This window comes from Cyprinodon variegatus, unplaced genomic scaffold (genome assembly GCF_000732505.1).
Source record: "Cyprinodon variegatus isolate N-32 unplaced genomic scaffold, C_variegatus-1.0 Scaffold806, whole genome shotgun sequence".
Lineage (NCBI taxonomy): Eukaryota > Metazoa > Chordata > Actinopteri > Cyprinodontiformes > Cyprinodontidae > Cyprinodon > Cyprinodon variegatus.
Window position 1 is genome coordinate 118,413 of NW_015151259.1, and position 6,694 is coordinate 125,106.

A 6,694-nucleotide genomic window follows, 5' to 3' on the forward strand; every position below is an offset into this window, starting at 1 on the left:
GGCTGAAGCCGCCATGTTCTTTAGACTGAACTGTCGCGCTTCTCGTTGCGTCACACCTCAACCCGCCTCAAAGCCAACGCTGATTGGACGCTCGTTTGGTGAACGGCTCCAAATTTTCTTTAACGGAGAGTCTGCAGACTGATCTGCGAGTGAAACCTTGAAAGCTCGCGAGATCAGGATGGTCTCACGAGGCTATATTTTCACTACTACAGTTGAATTTTCCTTTTCGAAACACAGCTTGGTAAATGTTGACCTCTTGCAGTCATTGATCATTAGCCTTTATTTGGTTAGCACCTACTAGTTAGCATAAGGCTTTAAAGACTAACTCTAATAATATACAATGAAGAAGTCTCCAGAGTGATTAGCGAGTGAAATCTTGAAAGCTCGCGAGATCAGGATGGTCTCACGAGACTATTGCGACCACCCAGACCACCTTTCCTAGTTACATGACCAACGGAGCAGAAAGCAGTGATCATCTGTCTGAACGGTCAGTTAGCTTGTATGAGCTATGAGAACAGCATGTTTTAAACAGGGCGTGCACGAGAAATAGGCTCGTACATGCTTTTTTTGCTTAAGTTTAGAGGGCGGGTCTTTTAAAAAATCCTCCAATCCACCTTTAACCAATATTTTTTTGTTCATGTTCATATTATCCTATTTAAAAATATACGAATTGTAAAAATTCTGATTTGACATTTATCCCACAGGCTGCTACTGAAAACCCCCAAGGAGAGTTAGTGACGTAAAATGAGAGAGCTCAATCTAGGTATATTAATAGAAGCTTAATCAGCAAAGAGTTGTAAGAAAAGGCATCAAAGCTATAGGTGCAACCCCAATGCTGAGAACCCAGGTTCATTCGTCCAGTGATGGCTGAGGGATATGCAGGGCGTGGTTTGCAGCACAAGTTTGACCTTTAAAAAACCGCCACATAAAGACATATCCAAGACATGATGTATGTCTGTCGTTAAGCTGCTTCTTCACCAGAGACCATGACAAAAACGTGGGATGCGACAGCTGGAAGTGAGCCTCTTTAGTTTTTGTAGTCCTTTGGACTACAAGTATTAGGTTGTTTTGAAAACATGCCTTTTGGAATTGTATTATGTGGCTTTACTTGGTAAAGAACTTGACCAATCCGGTCACTGAAAGTGAAAGTCAAAATTTCGAAATGAAATCCCAATAAAAGAAACCTCAACCATGAATTTCATATCTGTATTCCATTGCCCACAAAATACTTAGCAGCACTACAGCACCTGCACTGTAAAAGAAAACTTACAGGGAGAAAAATGTCAAATAAAAAGAGGAAGCAAGATTTTAAAATTGTTAGAGTAAGACTTTTGTTAAAAATGAGGAAGTTATGCCCCCTAAAAAAGCCGTTGCGCCTCGGGGGCTTCCTCACTGTTCTTTTCCTGGGAGCAAGTTATTTACTACTCTTAGCTCAAACTGGGTAAAACTATATAAAAAGGACTATAAAACAGGAGTAAAAAAGTAACAGAGTTTATTCCAGATCAGGTCGTTACAGGACAGAGAAAATGCTTGGAGCTAGCAGAGCTGTGGGCTCAAAAATCACGTCCGTGAGCGTCCGGCAAAGATTGAGCCCCAAACAAGGCCATCTCCTGCTTCTTATAGCTCATGAGTCTATGTGTTGCATCATGTGGATGTTTAGCTGTCCGTATCAGAAACTGACACACCATCCATGTCTTGAACTTCATGCAGCTTGCTTCTATGCCTCAGGGTTACAGATAGCTCTCCTCTATCAGACCGGCTCCAAGATGTGCCCATATCCTGTGTATTTCTAAAGACACGAAGGCTGCCCTGATTAGATGACCTCTGTACAGGCCTTCTACTCTGTCTAATCTGGCTAACAGAATAACAATGCACATGATGCATAAATAAGAAACCTAACACTTTGAAGAGGCTTCGTCCAGGATGTGTGGGGTCTGCAGTGATGTTAGATGCTCTTTATCTGGCCCTAGACTTGTGAAGGTCATGAAAGGAGGGATGATCACTTCACAGAGAGGGATGGATGAACACAAAACAGACTTAGTTAGTACTGACTGAGTGGCCATAGCAGGTACAGCAGTAGCCATTCAAAATGTCCCCACTTTCCTTGATGGGCCTTTGGCTGGTCCCTCTTCAGTTCCTTTTAAACATCAATATTTGTACTAAAATATTCTGTCATGATTTGTGGACATTAAGATCCTGTAATTTAGTGAAAGGGTGGAGTCAGAGTAAATAAATATTAGTGTTGCGCCAATGGCATTTTTTGGCCCCGATACCGATACCCGATACCTGGCTGTACAGTATCGGCCAATACCGATACCATAATAATGTAAAATAATTGCCATCATGGCTTTGTCAAGCTGCTGCCTACCTTTGTGAAGCAGGAAAAAATCTAATACAAAGTGAAACCAGTAGAACTTTTTATTGCCTACCAGGAATGGGTGACAATAGCTGAATAAACTTTTGGCTCTCAAAATGGTATCGGTGCCCTATTTGTTGGTACTTGCCGATACCGATACCACCATTTTAGGGCAGTATCGGGGCCCTGTCCGATACTGGTATCGGTATCGGTGCAACACTAATAAATATGCAAGAGGGGGTAACTCCAGTAGCTACAGTAGTAGGGATTTGAAGGGAAGTGGGCTGGTATTAGGCTGGTGTTCGACTGTGATGGACCATTTTGAATGGCTGCTACTGTTTAGTCACTGCTGGGTGGTTTGGAATAGCCAGTTCATTACTTGTCTGTAGGCAGATTTGGTATTTTCTAAGACTAATTAAAATGGTGGCATCTGCAAACTTGAGGGGTTTCACAGATGGATCCGTTGATACGTAATCATTTGAGTTCAGAGAAGCATCCGTTCCTCACCTGTTTGCACAATATGATGTGATTTCTTTTTATCTCAAGGATGCTCAAAAGACTTTATGACCACAGACATCAGAGCAAAAGGCCTGCAGTCATTAAGTCCTGTGATGCCAGTGAACCGGCAACTGGTGCAAAGACTTTGAGATGGACCTGAGGTCAACGCTTCCTTTTGTTGAAGATAAAAGTCTGGCTGCAGAATTACAGATCAAATAAAGCTTATAAAGGATGTTTTAATAGATGTGAAAAGTGCACATCTGTATGAGCAGCTGCTTATAGATAAAACAGACCTAAGATATACAACATCCGTTAATAAAAACTTGCAGTTACATAGATATAAATAATAGCATCTCATCAGTTATAACTGGTATTTTTTTTGTTTTGTTATTTTTTGGTAGAAGTCGTTTTTAAATTGACTTCTCTGATTTGAAATAATTAATATTTATTTATGTCTCATGCTTTCAATATTCATAGGTGTTTGGAAGCTAAAAGTATGAAAATATTCTCCCTTTATCTGTAGTCTAGAACAGCTTGACTGATGGCACAATAAGAGCCAAATAATAACTCTCTGTTTAAAATAATTCAATTACCATTTATATAATTAAGCCCAACTGCTATCAAGCTTCTTTCATGTATGCAATTTGATGGCTTTTTTAGTGAGGGGGCGTTTAAGGTTTCTGGGGGTTCTGCTCTGATATAAGATACAAAACAAAACCTAACAAAGAAAGAATGCCGGCTGAAGGTGAAGGATGCTTGACTTTGCACAGCACTAAACTCTGTGAATGAACTCATGTGACTTCAGAGGCACTTTTACCAATACCATACCGTCTCTTTCCTACGGTGGCCCTGAAGTGCAAACTGCAACTACAAATCTAAAAGCGCAATTACATTAAAGGAATAGTAACTACATAAAGCAAAGCACAACTACATTAAGGAAAACACAAATACATTAACCTACCGGAAAAGGTAGGTACCAGTGGGAAACATGAGACATCGCTGATTGGACGACGGCGCCGTTTGACCCTTGAACCGGAAGTCATTCTGCCTGCTGCGGCTTTTGTAAACATGGATATTGTCGGTGCCCCAAACATAGCTGCCGTTATTCAGGAATATTTTGAGTCAGGACATACGTACGAGGTGATACTGGATATGCTCAAGACTAATCACGAAATTTCAGTTAGTTTGCGTACACTGAAGACACACTTAAAAGAAGCTGGACTGTTCAGACGACGCAACTTCCGGTTCAAGGGTCAAACGGCGCCGTCGTCCAATCAGCGATGTCTCATGTTTCCCACTGGTACCTACCTTTTCCGGTAGGTTCATGTAATTGTGTTTTCCTTAATGTAGTTGCGCTTTGCTTTATGTAGTTGTGTTTTCCTTAATGTAGTTGCGCTTTGCTTTATGTAGTTGCGATTTCCTTAATGTAGTTGCGCTTTGCTTTATGTAGTTGCGCTTTTAGATTTGTAATTGCAGTTTGCACTTCAGGGCCACCGTACTTTCCACCTGCAGTGCTGTTCCTCCAGGGTTCACCTTGACCAAAAACATGCTGCTACAGATCCATTAGGTTCTGTTCACCTCTTTATGGCTAAACATTCAATCTAGAATTAGGTAGTTTTGTTTTTAGATGGTGCTGTACAGCAGAGAAAAAAGGGGGTTTAATCAGTGTATTTCACTTCAACTGATTAGATTCTTTAATTTATGACCAAGCTTATGTCCAGCTTTAATTTGGTGCTATAGATACTTTTGTAGCAGTGTGTGCTATTTGTTTGAGATGCTGAATGTATCATCAACATCTAAGATTAGCCGTTTTCTACATAAAAAAAAAAATTGAACTATTCTGCATAGAACAATCTTTATTTAAAACGATATGCTAGCAGTGTTTTTACCAGTGTGAGCAGTGATTTCTCTTTCAGTTGCATTTCTTCTATAATCAAAAGATCAAAGTACCTAAAACATGATAAAGAATATTTAAAAGAAAATCATGATTATATGTGTGATGAAGTATAAAATGGTTTGAGGCATGCCAGTTTGATTTGTGAGAAAAGATTTTTCTATGAATAAGCATGTCAGGCCTTGAAAACTATTTGAGTTGTGTTGCTGTTTGTATATTTTATGTTCAATAAAAACTGCAGTTGTGTGAACTTTATTGACAATGCACCAAATGTTTTATTATGAATGTTGAGTTGCAAAGAGCACATTACAGAAGCAGACTGGAGAATACAGATCCCCAGATTTTGGGAATTTTGGGTCCATTTTTTCCCCCCAAAGATTAGACATAGCAAATGGCTCTCAAAATGGTATCGGTGCCCTATTTGTTGGTACTCGCCGATACTGATACCACCATTTTAGGGCAGTATCGGAGCCCCGTCCGATACTGGTATCGGTATCGGTGCAACACTACGTAAAATAAGATAATTGCATAATATGCACTTAACATAAGACAAAGCAAATGTTTTTTCTTATTTTGAATGTAAATTCTCTGGCAAAGTATCTCACTTAAGTCCTCAATTCAAGAAAAAATGCACTTATTTTAAGAAAAAAATACTTATTTAGATCTACTTTTTTTGAAGTGCAGTTACTACCAAACCTGCATACACTGGAAAAACGACCTAGAAATAAGTAAAAAGTTCTTAAATTAAGTGTATTTAACCTTAATTTGAGTAGGTAAACGAGATCATTTGCCAATGGAATTAGTATTTTTACCCTTAAAATTAGATATTTAGATAAAAGGCACTTGAAATAAGTCAATGCAATTGTGTTTTCTTATTTTAAGTGTAAATTGTCTTGTTCCATTGGCAAATGTCTGTTTTACCTCTTCAATTCAAGAACAAATGAACTTATTTTAAGAAAAAATGACTTATCTAGATTTCGATTTTTTCCAATACATATTTAAAAATCCAACTTAACACAGAAATATAAATGACCAGTGCACTTGTGACTTGAGATGTTTGCAAGTACCTGGTTCAACTCTCAGAGCCTCTACTCTCACTGGAAAAAAATCTAAATTTAGGTAATGCATTTTTTCTTAAAATAAGTGCATTTGTTCTTGGATTGAGGAGATAAGAGACATTTTGCCAATGGAACAAGATAATTTACACTTAAAATAAGAAAGCACAATTGCCTTGTCTTATTTCAAGTGCATTTTATCTAATTATCTTATTTTAAGAGTAAAAATACTCATTCCATTGGCATATTATCTCGTTTACCTACTCAAATTAAGATTAAATACACTTAATTTAAGACATTTTTACTTATTTCTAGATTGTTTTTCCAGTGCTGGGTTCCTGAGCAAAACCCTTACCCCCTGATTGCTCCCCGGGTGCTGCACAATGGCAGCCCACTGCTCCCCAAGGGGATGGATCAAAGTGCAGAGAATTATTTCTCCATTGTGGGACAAGCTGTCCTGAGCTAAAGCAAAATCATTTTTAAAAGATTTTACAAAAGCAGAACAGCAAATGACATAAAAAGCAGTGGTAACCTGTTTTCAGACTCGATTAGGTAAGATTCTTTGGTGCAGTTCATCACTGCCTCAGTCAATCAGCGAGTCTCTCTTGTCTTCTTTCTCTGTTTGCGCACAAAAGTCAAAAAGTGTCTAGAACAATTGTTTGGGTAAATTGAGGGATATAAATAAAATGTTTCTGGTGGATTTCTTTTCTTTTCTCTCACAGAAGAAATAAATAAAACTGTTTAATATGAAAAGATGTTGAAAAGAGTCGAAAGGTTATTCCCGAGAGGTTAAAAAAGAGGTTATCCAGGAAGCTTTTGCAATTCAAAACGTTAGAAACAGTTTTGAGTTTAAAGCTTTATAGATTAGCCCAAAGCAAAGCCTCGTTTTGG